The sequence below is a fragment of the Dendrobates tinctorius genome, unplaced genomic scaffold (genome assembly GCF_039654945.1).
Source record: "Dendrobates tinctorius isolate UK_male_01 unplaced genomic scaffold, ASM3965494v1 ptg000031l, whole genome shotgun sequence".
Taxonomy (NCBI): Eukaryota; Metazoa; Chordata; class Amphibia; order Anura; family Dendrobatidae; genus Dendrobates; species Dendrobates tinctorius.
Genome location: NW_027361699.1, coordinates 990,346 through 1,007,178, shown reverse-complemented (window position 1 = coordinate 1,007,178; position 16,833 = coordinate 990,346). Strand labels below are relative to the sequence as shown.

The following is a 16,833-nucleotide window of genomic DNA, read 5'->3' as shown; positions in this document are numbered from 1 at the left end:
AAAATGGAAAACATTAAAAAAGCAACAAAAATGCAATAATAAATTGTAGATTTGGTGCAGACACCTACGAAGAAGTGCAGCATTTCTGAACAAGGGAACATGACCTTACAGGGTTTTTTTTTACAGGAAATGTTTATATTTATACATATTTAAAATGCATTTGTTTGTACCATTTTTAGGCTATATTCCCATAGTGAGATTTTAGTGCGTTTTTAAGTTTGCAAATTTTTTGGCTGCATTTCTGAAACTATTAAATAAATTAGGAACTCTCATTTTTCATACATGCATATTAATGAGAGAAATTCTTTAATGAACAATAATAATACCAGTATTACTATAATATTATGGATTAGTGATAGCAAGAACTGGAAAATTCCTAGCCATATAATTACTATTTGCATATTTTGCATCATTTGTGCAGTGCTCTTAAAAAGAGTCTGCTTTTCTTTTGGTTTAAAATGTGGACAATCAAGCTTATTTTACATGTAATATAAGCAATAACCTCTACGCTAGATAAAACGCTGGTCTTTTCCAGACTCTTACACAAATCATGCATAGGTGAAAGCTTCCGCCGCAAGACATGGACACATGAAAGGAGATGAGCATCTGCATTCAAATCAGACAGCAAGACCATTCTTAGCATGTCCCTCAAGGCACAGATAGAATTTGCGCTGCCTGCCTCCTAAAGCCTCAGTGACAGCCCACCCCTGATGCTGTGCTAAGTGCTGGGGAGGGGTCTTCTGCACATAGTCTGACAGTGATCAGCTGGGAGCTTCAGGATGTGTGCTGATCAGGCCTTGTGAGATCCTTCCGTTCACACTGGAGGACAGCATCTTACCGAAGAAGTGGCAATGTGCCCGGATCACAGAAATCTTTACAAGGTAAAGAGAGATTTCTAAGAGGGCAGCATGAACCGTAGAGGATCAGAAATACAAACGTGTGGTGGTTAGCCATAGATTGTTCTACTATTCTTTGGTTACAGTATTATTCTGGCCGGTGTTTGTCAGTATTAGATCAGTTTCTTACATGCATGCCATCTGCTCTTTTTGTGTTATGCAAGAACATAAAACTTGATGTTACCATTTTTATTAGATTTTTTATTTTTTTACTACTTTTATGATCACTTGTTTCTTAGGCTGAGAATCTAAGTTCAATAAATTAAATATCAGGGGTCCTTGTGTTATGGGCATAACATGCACAACAAGATATGGTCATGCAATGATGACCCAACCTTAGGGCTCATTATAATAATAATCTTTATTTATATAGCGCCAACATATTCCGCAGCACTTTACAATTCAACAGTTCTTGTACAACAGTCATCAGTAAAAAAAAAGTTAAAGATAATACAATAATTAATGCAAAGATAATGATGACACTGCCCATAAGAGCTTACAATTTACAATGAAGAGAGGGAGACATAAAGTACAGGTGCTTATTTACAATGATGGTCCAGTCACCTTGAGTTTTGAATAAAGCATAAAATAATTTTTACCTATTGTTGGACGATGTACCGCTGATTTCCTTTTTATCCTTGAACATCCCTATAGACTATATTGAGTATGTGAAAAACAGCAATAACACTTTTACGTGATAAAAGAATGAGCCCTTAGCCCAGTTTTACTGAAACATGTGGATGCATTTCAGCGCAAGTATAAAAACCACAAGTTCTAGTCTGAATATCGGTCTAATAAAACCTGGTATTAAAAGAACCATAGATCCCATAATAAAGACATCTATATTATGTTCATGTGAAATGAAACTTAGGGGGCAATCACACACCTGTCGTATTCATACATTATTTAGCCACCATTCACGTAGTATAATGAGTTGTTATGAAATCCCATTTACACTGCAAATAAATAATTGCAAAACTTTTGGAAAGTGAGATCATGTCCTATTTGTGTTTTTTTTAATTTTGCCACTGACAATGGACACAATAAATATTACATTACTCACAGATTGTGAGCAGGGCCCTCCCTTCGCTTGTTTGAAATTATGAATTGTGTGTTACTATGTAATGTCTGATATCGTTCTCTGTGAACTGTAATGTGCTGGAGCTATAGAAATGAAAAATATTACTGTTATACTGTATTTTTTTGTAGCATCACAGAATGGTTTTCATAGCAACTGTTCTAGACTGTTCTAGGAACATTGTCTTGTAGAAGTTGTTTTTAATCAAAAGTGTGATAAATATCTCATGTATCTACCTAGGGCTTTTTTTGCAGTGAGGATTTATTCACACATTGTGGTCATGTAATGGTTGTTGGTGAAATTGTGAAATTGTAAAAATTGAAGCAAAAAAGGCAACATGACCACAAAATGTCATTAAGCCATGTCACATATGGCTTTGTTAGATAGTTTCATAGTTTTTAAGGCTGAAGATAGACTTAGGTACATCGGGTTCAACTTATAACCTGACATGTTGATCCAGAGGAAGGCAAAGACCACATGGGGCAGACATTAATAGCTCCATGTTATGGGAAAGATTCATCCCTGACTCCACATACTGCAATCAGACTAGTTGCATAATAGTCAATAGCAAATTAATGAAAAGCTTTTATACACAGAATTTTTATTGTCACCCTTTTTGTGTCAATTTTCAGAAAACTTTTTGGATATAAGCTATGGTAAGTGTAACAAAATAAATTGACTTCTGCATAGCCTCCCTGAGTACAAATCCTGCTTTTTAACATTGCCCTTGTCTAAGTTGTTATTTTGCCACACTAGTATCAATAAACTAGAAGGGAAAGCTTACACTAAAGAAGATAGAGATAGAATTCAGAAGGATCATGATAAGCTTGAACCATGGGCAGCGGTGAATTGAATGGTATTTAATGGAAATAAATGAGAGATTCTACATCTAGGAAAAAAATATTAAAATGACATCTACAGAGTGGGAGTACTAGAACTAAGCAACAGAACATGTGAAAAAGACTTGGGTATACTAATAGATCACAGACTTTAAATGAGTCAACATTGTGATGCAGCAGCAAAAAAGGCAAACACAGTTCTGAAATTTGTTAAGAGCAACATAAAGTCTAGATCACATGAAGTAATTCTCCCCCTCTACTCCTCCTTGTCACACCTTATCTGGAATACTGTGTCCAGTTCTGTACGCCCCATTTAAAAAAAAAAACATTAAAAAACTGGAGCAAGTTCAGAGAACTGCTACTAGGATGGTTAGGGGACTGCAAAATATATCCTATGAGGAATCGTTAAAGTATCTGAGAATGTTTAGCTTGCAAAAATAAAGACTAAGAAGAGACTTAAAGGGAATCTGTTACTCTCTTGATGTTATTGATTTCTTCCAGGCTCCAGGACTGTGCTACCACGCAGTGACTCACTGCGCCTGCGCAGAAAATCAATACAGACATAGGAGGGAGGACAGGGTCCGCGTAACTACGCGTATGCATAGTGCATGTGCAGGAATACAGCGCCGAACAGGTCAGTGTAACGCTGATGGAGGGAGGGCACCATTATAGTCAGGAGGTAGTGATTTTTTCCAGGCACCACAGGTCCCTGAGCCTGGAAAAAAATCATTAACATATGACATTATGAATGAATTTCTCAAGATCTCCACCACAGCTATGAGGCATATGGGTAAGACTAGTTTAACCATTCTATTACCTGTATGTCCATAGTAATAGATCAAAATCGTCCAGGGGTTGACAGATTCCCTTTAATAGCTGTCTACAAATATCTGAAGATCTGTCTCAGTGTAGATGGATCATCCTTATTATCATTTGCCCAAGGACACATGAGAAGTAATGGAATGAAAGTGAAAGTGAGAAGAAAGTGAGAAGATATTATAAAAACACTTTTTGACAGTGAGGGTGATCAATGAGAGGAAGAGGCTGCCTCGAGAGGTGGTGAGTTCTCCTTCAATGTAAGTCTTCAAACAGAGGCTGGACAGACATTTGTGGCAGATGGTTTAAGGAGTCCTATATTGAGCAGGGGGATGGACACGATGACCCTAGAGGTCTCATCTATCTTTAACATTCTATGATTCTATGATTGTATGAACTCAGTGGCACTGCCTGGGTAGCTGTTGAGCTCCCTGATTGGCTGCAGCACTGTACTATTGCTGTGACATAAGCAGTGTAGACAAGCAACTGAAGTTTGAGTACTGACATAGAGCTGGTGCTGGACCCTGGGGAGGATAAGTACTGGTCACTTTGTTTTTGTACATTGTGCAGCTAAGAGCACACATTTTTCTGAAGGGGGACAACCACTTTAAAAACACTGAACAAAAGTGTGTGTGTGTGGTGTGAGTGTGCGTCTGTGTGTGTTTTTACATCTGTGTGTAGGAGCTCTAAAATCAGGTCTTTTAAACCTACAATTAGATTTAGCATACTTCATAAAACTTCCAATGTTGCAGAACATCTAATAACCCATCATCTCTTCATTCACATTTGTTCTGAATATTACTGTTTTTATAACTCTACATTTTTCGCTGACTATGCTAGAAACAAGGCTTGAGTTACTGTGCCGCTCAGGTTGTGCATTTCCGTTGTAGAGATGGGCTGCAGGTGTTGTCAGCACACTATTAGCTCAGCTAATGAGCCTCAGCCTGTGAGTACTAGTGACGGAGACACCATTCCACTCTTCACATATTACTTCATCATTTTTTTCTTATCATTTTTAGACTGCACTCTGTAGTCTAATACCGAATACTTTTCTTTGCCTCCATTTTTATAAATCTTTTTTTCATTTAAGTGAGATTGCAGAAGTTTCTGAATTTGATTCATTCAGGAGGATAAAGTTTTATTTCTGAACTCATTAGTTTCTGATTGGTTTTCCGCTTGCATGATCTTTTTCTATTATGGCCATAATATTATTGTCTTATGTAGCTGTCAATATCCTGACAGATCAATAGCCAATGGATACTGCTGTAGTAAAAGGACATAATGAAGCCCAAGAGACAGATTTATAGTATGTAGTTAAAGCAGCTGTTGTTTGCTTATGACTTTTTTTTGTTTATCGGGGGCATGAACCTATCATTCTGTTTTAAGTGTGCTAAAGGGGTTGTCCCATCTGTGACATTTATAGCATATTGATTTCTCTCTCAGCCAATTTTGCACATTGGGAAAACTCCTTTTGAAGAGGGATTTGTATTTTGATAATGGCCTACAGCTTTCATCCTCCCTTTCCCCAATGGATTCATAAAACAAAGTGTATGCAGTGTCGGTGTTGCATTCTATTCACTGTTTTTCGCTGCCCAGGTCACCATTTGTACAAGAAAAAGTGAGGCTCCCCTTAAGGTGATTTAATTTATGCAGTAATTTCATGCCAAAAACAAATTCAATTAAAATGCTGCATGTCTTCCACGTGGTTTTCAAAACAGATTTGCTACAGAATTGCTAAAGATTTCGCCCCTTTCAATGCAAGGGGTTAAATCTACAGCAGTTGTTCAGATAATCAACATCTAAAGGCTCTTCAAAATTTCAAAGCAAAATTGTTTTTGGCATAGAAAAATGACCTGTGTGAATCAACAAATCTACCTATGTTCACATCTCCACCTTGACCTGTTCCAGTAATGTCTACTTCTTTGCCAGGCACCACCGTATTCATGATGGTGGCCACCCAAGTGACAGAGGATATGTCATGGACAATAGCTCTGATCAGTGCAGGCACTGACTAGTTAGAGATGCTGGTGAGGCTGGGACTTGTGGTGCTGCTTGATCAGGCAGAAAGGGTGTTTACTTTCCTGAAAATCAGCCAGATGAATTATCTCCTACTATGGTGAATAGTGCAGCACCACACCTTACTTAAACTCCTTGAGCTGCCAGTTATAAGTACAAGACCCTGATTGTTTCTCCTATCGATATATTGGCCCCTGCTTACTTAATTCCCATTGCTCACCTTGCATTGCCTTAATCTATTGCCTGTCTGACAGCTTTGCCTCTGACTGTATATGCCTGATTTTAACCTTGGCTACCTCAGTGATCTTGTCCATGTCTCTTGATTTTACTTTGCACTTGCCTTTTTGGTTTGGTTTTGACCTAGCCAGTTGACTTTCCTCGCCAGCTCACTTCACAGGATGGAAGCTACTCCATAGATGTAATCCTGGGTACCATGTAGTAAGTCCAGATACCTGTATAGTGCTTAAAGGATGAGGACCAAGGATCCTCTGAGAACTATTAGGTGGAGTGGCTTGCGCAAAGTTTGTCTGTAGGAGCCAAATTTCCGTGGACAGTTCACCCTTACACCTATTTAACAGAGCTATGACTCTTACAAAGTATCCTGATGAATTACACTTTTTATGGGATTTATTATTTTCTCATCACGGTTCTCAAGATTGTGGAAACCCCAACAAATAAGCAAATAACAGAAATCTGACACAGGCAAAAATGGTGGAAATTAATGTTATTTCTCGCTTATGACTAATAAATGAGATTTTGCTCCATCCATATGTCTCTGTTAGATTACTGAAAACAAAGTTGAAAGATAAAACACAAAAATTAATATATTTTTGCTGATATGATTAATCTACATAAGACCAATACGCATTAAACAGAATTCTGGTGTTGGCTGCAAATCTAAAGAATCAAGTTAAAATCGACAAAGCTAATTAAAAGCTAACTACATCCTAGAGCCAAGACACTGCCTTTTGTACTTCAGAAGTGACTTAGTTAATTAAATACGAACTCCCGTGCAAATAACTATAAATGCATTTAGTCATACATTTTTATTAATTGCTACATAGGTTGAAAAAAGACACAGGTTTGCCAAGTTCAACCTTTCTCTATTAATTATACATTATCTATCGTTTGATTATTTATAACACAAAATGCCTTTTATGAAAAAGGGGTACAGCTCCTTTTTAAATGCTGGTATTAGTTCTCCTTTTACTTTTTCTTATAATAGCACATTCCATAATCAGACTCCTCTTAATGTAAAGATCCCCTTCCTATTTAGATGTCAGAATCACTTTTCCTCCACACATAACGAATGTCCCCTAGTCATCTTCAAGGTCCTTATTCATTCATAAGACATTATAAAGAACGAAGGACAAATACAGGGTAGTCCATTTATATGGATACACCTAAATAAAATGGGAATGGTTGGTGACCCAGATCGGCATGCTGAATTTGCAGAATGGGCAAAGCAAAAATTGGAACAGGACCCTCAGTTTACACTGAACATTATGTTCAGTGATGAGGCAGACTTTTTTGGGTGGGCCATTTATATGGATCCACCTAAATAAAATGGAAATGGTGACAGTTTTCTTGCGTAGGGTGTCTTGCATTGAAATCTGCTGCAATGACCCAGGTACTGCATTCACCAGACATCAACACAATGTCTATCCGCTCCTCACGTGTTAACCTCTGCGACACGTCAATGGCTGTAAAAAAAGAGAAACTTGTAAATAACTAATGAAAGAATAAAGGTACATTAAAACCAAGCTCACCATTGTTTTTCTTGTGAAATTCTCAATAACTTTGATGTGTCACATGACCCTCTTCCCATTGAAAAAAATAAAGTTGGATCCAAAATGGCGGACTTCTAAATGGCCACCATGGTCACCGCCCATCTTGAAAAGTTTCCCCTCTTCCCATATACTAATATGCCTCAAACATGAAGTTGATGTCACCAACCATTCCCATTTTATTTAGGTGTATTCATATAAATGTCCCACTCTGTACATTACATGCTGAATAAATGCTATTCCAGCATCTAAAAAGGGCTCTTTACAGTTAGAGCAATCAGATTGTGGACCTTCATAAGAGGTAGTAATGTTGTATATCATATCAGCATTTATAATAGGGCTAGATAATTTTCTCATGTCAAATGGCATTGTGGGTTATCAATAATTCAGTGATTGAGAATGGTGAAGAAAGGATGAACTTGATGGCACTGAGTCTTTTTACACCCATATAATAATGTATTGTTAACCATTTATAAATCACTGGTGAGGCCGCATCTAGAATATTGGATCCATTTTTGGGTCCCACATTTTAAAAAGGATCATCAGAAGTTAGAGTCAGTTCAAAGGTGGGCAATAAGTTTATTACAAGGGATGGAATGTCTCTCATATGAGATAAGTTGGATATGTTTGGCTTGTTTAGCTTAGAAAAAAGACTCCTCAGAGAAGATCTCATTTACATGTATAAATATATGTGTGGCCAGTACAAGGGACTGGCACATGACTTATTCCTTCCAAGGACCATACTAAGAACCAGGGGCTCTCATTACGGGTGGAAGAAAGGCGATTCCAGCAACTAAATAGGAAAGGGTTTTTTACAGTTAGAGCAGTCAGACTGTGGAATGCCGACCACAAGAGGTAGTAATGGCAGACACTATGACAGCTTTGAAAAAAGGGCTGGATGATTTCCTCAGTGCACATAATATTGTAGGTTATAGTTAATTTAGTGACAAATTGTAAAATTGGTGGAGAAAGGTTGAACTTGATGAACCTTGGTCTTACAATCTATGTAACTGTGTAACTATTAATAAAAATGCATATGTGTATATCTAATTGTTTATTTTGTGAGTGGGAGTTGACAAACAATTAAATAATTTCTGACATACAAAAGGTAGTGTCTTGGATCTTGGATGTATTCATCATTTAATTAGCTTTCTTGCCTTTAACTGGCTACTTTAGCTTTGCAGCCAACACCAGAAATCTGTTCAATGCACGTTTGTCTCATGCAGATTAATCATACCAGCAAAAAGATATTAATGTTTGTGTTTTATCCTCCAACTCTGTTTTCGGTAATCTAACAGAGAAATATGAATGCAGGGAAATCTAATTTATTTGCCTTGGCTAATGTGTTTACATTAATGGGATAAATTGCAGTGGCTATTTCTTGCATCTGTCTGTTCCGAGTTCAGTCTCCAGCACAAAATACTTCAGGGACATGAAAATGTATATCAACCAGGGTGATACTGCTAGTATATTGTCATGATTGTGGCACTTTCATCAATACTGATGTTTTCCTTTAATTTCAGTTGCATACATGACATTTTAGGATTGTAGTTAATTGTGAGAACTATTAGTTTGACCTAGTGGAGACAGTAAATTCAATATGCCGTTCAGGGCATGAGGGTGCTTAGCTGTTACCTTATACCGACATTAGTTGTAATTCTTAGTATCCTGATCTACTGCTGTTCCTCAGGTAAAGGGGACACTTGGATGTGCAGAAAATGCACTGTGTATATATTCATTGATTTTTCTCTTGGGCTGATTTGTGCTGGAGTATGCTTTATCTATTTTGGTGGTTTTGTATTTTGTTCTCGGGCTTTGCACCATGAGTGGCTCTCATATGGCCATATGAAACCCTTTGAGAAGCTATTAATAATCGCTAACATAAGGGTAGTAAGGGACTTTCCTGAGCAAAGATTCTTTCTACTAACAATGAGCTTAGCAGTACATGGGGACAACATAATTAAACATTTTATGAAGAAAACACCACACTTGTATATTAATAATAATAATAATAATAATAATAATAATAATTTTATTTCTATAGTGCCAACATATTCCGCAGCACTTTACATTATAGAGGGGACTTGTACAGACAATAGACATTACAGCATAACAATAAACACATAGATCAAAACAGATACCAAGAGGAATGAGGCACTGCTCGCAAGCTTACAATCTATAAGGGAAAAGGGAAGACACGAAAGGTGGATGGTAACAATTGCTTATATTGTTTTTATGGTTTGGACCTTCCCTAGTGTAAGAATCGGGTGTTCCTGTTGCTGCATGAACCAGTTAACAGTCTAAATATGTAACAGTACAGACACAAAGGGCTATTAAATGCAAAAAGCATGTGAGAACATAATGCGAGGAACCTGGTTATGGTAAAAAATTTAGAAATGAGCCACACAGGGATATTTACGTTAATGCGTTGAAGTGATAGGCCAGTCTGAACAAATGAGTTTTTAAGGCACGCTTAAAACTGTGGGGTTTGGGGATTAATTGTACTTGCCTGGGTAGTGCATTCCAAAGAATTGGCATGGCTCGTGAAAAGTCTTGGAGACGGGAGTGGGAGGTTCTGATTAATGAGGATGTTAACTTCAGGTCATTAACAGAACAGAGGGCACGGGTAGGGTGGTAGGCTGAGATGAGGGAGGAGATGTAGGGTGGTGCTGAGCCATGGAGGGCTTTGTGGGTGAGGGTAATAACTTTATACTGAATTCTGGAGTGGATGGGTAGCCATTGTAAGGACTGGCACAAGGTAAAGGCATCGGTATAACGATTGGTAAGGAATATGATCCTAGCTTCTGCATTCAGGACGGATTGGAGAGGGGAGAGTTTGTTAAAAGGGAGACCGATTAGTAGAGAGTTACAATAGTCCAGATGAGAATGAATAAGAGAAACAGTAAGAGTTTTTGCAGAGTCAAAAGTAAGAAAGGGTCGAATTCTAGAAATGTTTTTGAGGTGCAGATAACAAGAGTAAGCCAATGATCGGATATGGGGGGTGAATGAAAGCTCTGAATCAAGTATGACCCCAAAACAGCGGGCATATTGCTGGGCAGTAATGGTGGAACCACACACAGAAATGGAAATGTCGGGCATAGGTAGGTTAATAGAGGGAGGAAACATAAGGAGTTCAGTTTTTGACAGGTTCAGTTTCAGATAGGGAGCACATGATGTGAGAGACAGCAGTAAGACAATCACTGGTGTTTTCCAAAAAGGCAGGCGTGATATCAGGAGAAGAAGTGTATAATTGGGTGTCAACGGCATAGAGATGGTACTGGAACCCAAATCTACTGATTGCTTGACCAATAGGGGCAGAATACAAAGAGAAGAGGAGGGGGCTTAGAACCGATCCTTGAGGAACCCCAACAGTAAGGGGAAGATGAGAGGAGGAGGAGCCAGCAAAAGATACAGTAAAGGAGCGGTCAGAGAGATAGGAGGAGAACCAAGAGAGAATGATGTCCTTGAGGCCAATGGAACGGAGCATAGTGAGGAGGAGCTGATGATCCACAGTGTCAAAAGCTGCAGAGAGATCCAAGAGAATTAGCATTAAGTAGTGACCATTAGCTTTAGCTGCTATTAGATCATTAGAGACTTTAGTGCGGGCAGTTTCAGTAGAGTGTAAAGAGCGGAAACCAGATTGGAGAGGGTCGAGGAGAGAGTTATCTAAGAGATAGCGGATAAGACGGGTGTGGTCCAGGCGTTCCAGGAGTTAAAGATGAAGGGAAGATTAGAGACAGGTCTATAGTTTGCGGCACAGTTTTGGTCAAGGGATGGTTTTTTAAGTCATGGCTGTATGATGGCATGCTTAAATGAGGAAGGAAAGATACCAGAAGAGAGTGAGAGGTTGAATATTTTTTTTAGGTGAGTGGTGACAGCAGGGGAAAGGGACTGGAGGAGATGTGATGGGATGTGGTCACTGGTGCAAGTGGTAGGGCGAGAAGATGCAAGGAGTCTGATTACTTCATCTTCTGTGACTGGTTCAAAATCAGAGAGTGAGCTAGATGCAGTGGGGAGGAGCTGATGGGGGAGGGAGGACAGTGCATGGTATGAGGTGATTGGGAGATAATTTCCTGTCGGATATGGTCAATTTTTTCTTTGAAATAATTAGCCAGATCATTAGCATGGAGATCCGTGGTTGGGGCCTGCACTCCTGGGGTAAATAAGGAATGAAAAGTGTCATAGAGACGTTTCGGGTTATTGGATAGTGAGGTGATGAGGGAGTTGAAATAGCTTTGTTTTGAGAGGTGAAGGGCAGTGTTGTATGTATATTCCTTGTAGAATGTAATGAATTGGATTGCAGGAGACCACCCCAGGCTAAAAGCTTGCAATGGAGGATATGGCTGCCATTACAGAGGTGTATTACCAATTCTTCCTGCTCAAATGCATATAAGAACTTCCAATTTACAATTTTTTAATTGGCCATTTAAGACTCTGTTTACTTCTCTTTTGGTGTCTTCAATCATCAAACGCAATGGATAAAATGTCACAACAAGCTGCACTATGATTTTTTTTTTTTAAGAAGGATGGAGTGTTACGGCGGCGGAACACGCTTAAAAAAATATAAATAAGCGTGTTCACCGCCCGGTGTCCACCGTGCGGCAGATGGAAAGACCGCTGCTAACAGAGGCAGAGCACTACGGCGGTAGTGTGCACTGGGTATAACTGCACCCAGTATGCACTGAGGCAAGCTCTGTTCACACACAGAGCTACAGGCACAGAGTATACAATAGCGCTGAGTCTGTTCTATGTCACAGACTGACAGCAACACAGATACGGTATTTAAGGTCACAGGGGTAGCCTTAAACCGCAGGACTACTCCGTCTAGACCTACCGTAACAAAAGATGCGGAACGTCGCAACTGCGAACGTCCGACAGACTGCAACCGCAGCGCGGTGTGCACGGAGCCAAAGAGGAGACACCGCAAACTCGCTGGCACGATGCAGGACGCTAGTTGCTGGAAAAGTATAGCTGGAGCGCGCTGACGCTAGCGCTGCTACTGGTGGCTGCCCAATCACTCACACAATCGTAACATCAGAGGAAAGGGGTTTCATAATAAGCCAGTCTCCAGTCCAAGCATCCATCACCATACATACAGCAGCAGTATGAAAATACTAGCGCATGGCATAGCGGTCATGCGCACTTTTTATAGCGTACGGGACCTGCCGGAAATCTCCAGAGCCCTGAGCATAACCAATCAAATCAGGAGCAGGACCTGAGCACCTGACTCCTGAACTCCAATGAGAGCTAGTCCCGTGAGCATGCTCAGAAGCTGGGACAAAGGACTTAGCCTCTGGAGACAAATATGTGAATCTGGATTCCCGCATAGGCATTATAGAACCCAGATTCCTAGCATGGAGACCATGATAGAAACCCAACATATATTACTGTTGTCAATGACGTCTGACATAGGATGGATCCTGTACTCTCCTGTGTGCTCCTTACTAATCCAATTTCTCTGAATTGATGACTCACAGATGTGCTGGAAACCATTTGACAGATGAATGTGTAAAATATCAAAGGCTTCCAGCATAGGTGTGCTCAGTTTGGCACCATACACCAAAGATATTTGACATCTCATTAATCTAACCTATGTGTAGCATATGCTCTGTTTTTCCGTGCACTATACTTTATATTCCTGTACACTAGTCTAATTGAAGGATTATATATTCTGCCGTCTACATCAACAAAATTGTATGTGTGTTTTTAAATTATTGATCTGTTAACTTGTTTACAACAGGAATCAACAGTCCTGCACTCCTTCATGCCTGCAATAACTAGGCACATCAAAGCAGACACAAGCAGGGCTGAGATTTGTTTGACATTGACAGATCAATGATGCAAAACTACAAATGCTGTGTGAGGATTATCTTCTGCCATATGCATCAACATAGCAGCATTTTTTAATCACTGTTCTTGTCAGCAGCAGGCTTCAAACACAGCTCAGGCTTGCTTGTGTCAACTCTGCAGTTCTCATTTTTTTAGATGCAAAGCAGAGCAGAGTGTAGGACTGTTGACCTCTGCTGAAAACCAACTAACAGGTAAATGATATAAAACACAGACAGCTATGATGATGTAGATGGCAGAATATATTTGGTTAATTAGGCTGACAGACAGCTCATATCTATTTCTATAAGTGCCTTGTAATGTTTTAATTTCCTGTTCTGTCCAGATGTCTCCCTATCCCAGAAATCCAAGTGGAGGAAGTTCACCAACTGCCATATTGGGACACCCAAGTGATGGGTGTCTCAATATGGAAACTGCTGCTGGTACCAACCTATTGCGCGGTACGACCAGCGGAACATCATCATACCTCACACACTTACACACACTCACGCAGCCTCTTGCATGATGCCACAAGTGGAACACCGTCACACTGTGCCTGAGCAAACTCTGCGCAGGTGCAGTGAATCATTCGGCTGATCCCGGCGGCAGATGCGCGATTTGTCTACAGGCAGAGGAAGCCGATCACATTAAAGGGGTTTTCCCACAAATGAAAGTTCATTCTAAAAATTATCTGTGTCTGACCGTGTACAGAGCATACCACATTTCCTGGGCAGGGGAGGAAGCAAAAGACAATACTGACATTACAGCAGGGGATCACAGAGGATTCACTTTGTGAGGTAAAATATTTCACTGACTGTTTTTAAGCAATATTTTACCTCACAAAATGTATCCTCTGCGATCTCCTGCTGTGATGTCAGAATTGTCTTTTGCTTCCTCCCCTGCCCAAGAGCTGTGGTATGTTCTGTACATGGTCAGATTCCTCCTGACATGCTGTGCACTGACTATTTAGTGATGGGGTACACACAAGAGATGACATGAGAGAAGACAGCAGATGGGGAGAGACAAAGCGTACATGGGGAGGCAGACAGAGCACAAGGGAGAGACAGCTCAAACGGGACAGCACAAGAGGGGAGAAATCAGCACAGGAAGAAGAGAGACAGCAGACAAGGGGGATATCAGATGGGGTAGACAGGTCAAAGAAGAGAGCACAGACAGGAGAAGTCAGCACATGGGGAAGAAATAGTGGATAGGTGGGTGAGCACATGGGGGGAGAGATTCTCAACGCTGCAAAGCCTACTTCCATCATGATATTACCGCCCACCCGATGCGATAGCATTGACCCTCCATCTAGTAGAACCATAAAAAGCATAGAAGAATAATGTATTCTAAAAGTAAAATACATTCTATGGTGATGACATAGCAGACCTATGCTAAAGATAGCTGAGAGAGACTGAAATCATTGTGGCGCATGCTCCTGCGGTTGAACTACAACGGGATCTATCTAATGTCAACTAGAGGTTAAATGTAGTCTGATAGGGCATCATTCAGGTGTTGATATGTGTAAAATGGGGGAGATAAAGCAAAAAGTCATAATAGCAGAAATGAATAACTATACGTATATGCACATTATTATAAAATCAAATTGTGATTTTGGGAATAGCCCTTCAAGTTATTCTAGTCCTCTTGAGTGAGATAACCTTCTGTGACAAGTAATCAAAATGGTGCTTTATATGTCAAGTAAAAGTAGCCTTGTGTTATAATGTCATAGTTTGAAGGACAAAAGTTTTAAAGGGGTTGTCCAGTCTAAATCCCTAAGTCTGTGACTGACTTATGAATCCGACCAGCATACTCACTATGTGCTTTTAGAATTTGCCGGTTTCGGACCAATACAAGTGTAAGGAAGCGAGGCTGCACCCACCGGCCAGGAGTATGTATAATTCATACATACCCTCCGGTCTCTGATCAGAAACCGGCAAATCCCAGCAGCACACAGGTCGTACACAGGAGGTATTCATAAGTCTGCTGCCACACAGAGTGACTGCAATATTAGCAATTTGGGCAGGACAACCCCTTTAACCTGATAATATTGATCTAATATTTTGGGACCTGCCAGTTTTTCACTAACTGCAGATTTCCAAGGAAACAAGGGCTGGCAATAAGTTTCATCATACTGATCTTATGTTCTGCAGTGGTTTAGCCTGATGATAGAGATGTCTTAAAGCTACTGATCCCCTCCTTACCACTGAATAGCATTGTGTTTATGGAACATTAGATGAGACATATGTTAGCCAACCACTGCATATGCCTTTTTTCAATATGATTACGCCTCTTATTATATTTCAGCTGCATAGATTGGACAATAGTTTTTTAGTTGTTTACATGCACTATTTCCATAAGTAGCTATGCCTCCTAGATTTGTGCATTGGAGCCATCTTAAAATAACACTTTAATGCAAGTTTGAGGACTGCTATGTGAATTTCACTAAACTGCATTGAACCACTTAGCAAAATTTCCAATCTTTAAGTGACATGGTATGTTTCTTAGCGTTTCCCTGTACAGAAGCTGCCACTATATTTGCCTGGCACGATAGGGCTACCACCCTTGATAATTTGATCACCGTATAAAGTTAATTAAACCAATTTGGGCCATGGTCTCAGGGGATGCGAACAATTATGCATCAATTACAGTCAATTTCATTGATATACACGAGGTAGTAATTGGCTCCTGTATTCATTATGAGAGTCATTGGGGATATAGATATTTGACATCAGCTTCTGATATTTCCATAAATGATACAATAGTAGGTGTTGTTTATTTAATTTCTGATGAATTATGCCCTATTCATTGCCTTAGTACTCTACAGACTGTTTCTAGCGTTACTATAACTCCAAAAAAAAAAGAAAAAATCATTACCGGTACTGTGTCATTGTCAATTGCACTACAAGAAAAGTAATTTTTTCCTTTCGTACCCTTTCTTTAATATTACATCTTTGAACAGTTGTGTAAAATGTTATAAGTTGGTTTGTAGGTTTAGAACATAATATTCCTTGACAGACAATTTTACTGCTTCCATCTGGCAGTTTTATTGACACACAGTGACAGAATGAAATTCTAAAAATGATACATTGGATTACAATGTGTGACAAATCCTTTGGCTGATCTGAATCTCGAAATCCAGCAATTTCTCTTCACCTGTCTTTCAGGCAAGATATTAAGTCTCATTGATTTGAATAGAGGAGTTTTCTTCACCAACAATTTCCATCAATGTTTTAAGGGATAAATGGGCGAAAACAATAGTTTTTTAGGGTCTAATCTTTTATCCTTACAAAGATTTCCTTAGGTTCCTATAAGTGGTTTTATTATATAGCTGTTTATTACAGATTTACCTACTCTTGCCTATAGCATATAACTAATATATCCCAGCTAATATGCAGATTTTTTCCATGCGTCTAAACTCTTATTAAGCATATTAGTTGTTGTAAATCTTTAGTTAAGAAATTAAACTAGGAAATCTAAGCTCAAACTACCATTTTGCCTTGCTGTAGGTTGTGGAAGCTTTGCCAGAGAGTCTTGCTAATTTAGTTACAATTTTCCTTCAATGTATTTGTTGTTGG

The 16,833-nt window shown here is 39.4% G+C and overlaps 1 protein-coding gene across 8 annotated transcripts in view; it reads left to right on the top strand.

Moving 5' to 3' along the window:
• The window catches only part of LINGO2 (leucine rich repeat and Ig domain containing 2), a 2,318,940-nt gene that overhangs the window by 2,272,799 nt on the left and 29,308 nt on the right, over nucleotides 1-16,833 (top strand). The window contains exon 1 of one of the 8 annotated variants that reach the window (XM_073572148.1): nucleotides 737-881. The exons of the other annotated variants lie outside the window; for them this stretch is intronic. The gene's annotated coding sequence lies outside the window, so the exon portion shown is untranslated. Of the gene's footprint in view, nucleotides 1-736; nucleotides 882-16,833 lie in introns of those variants that run through there. 8 annotated transcript variants of the gene reach the window in all.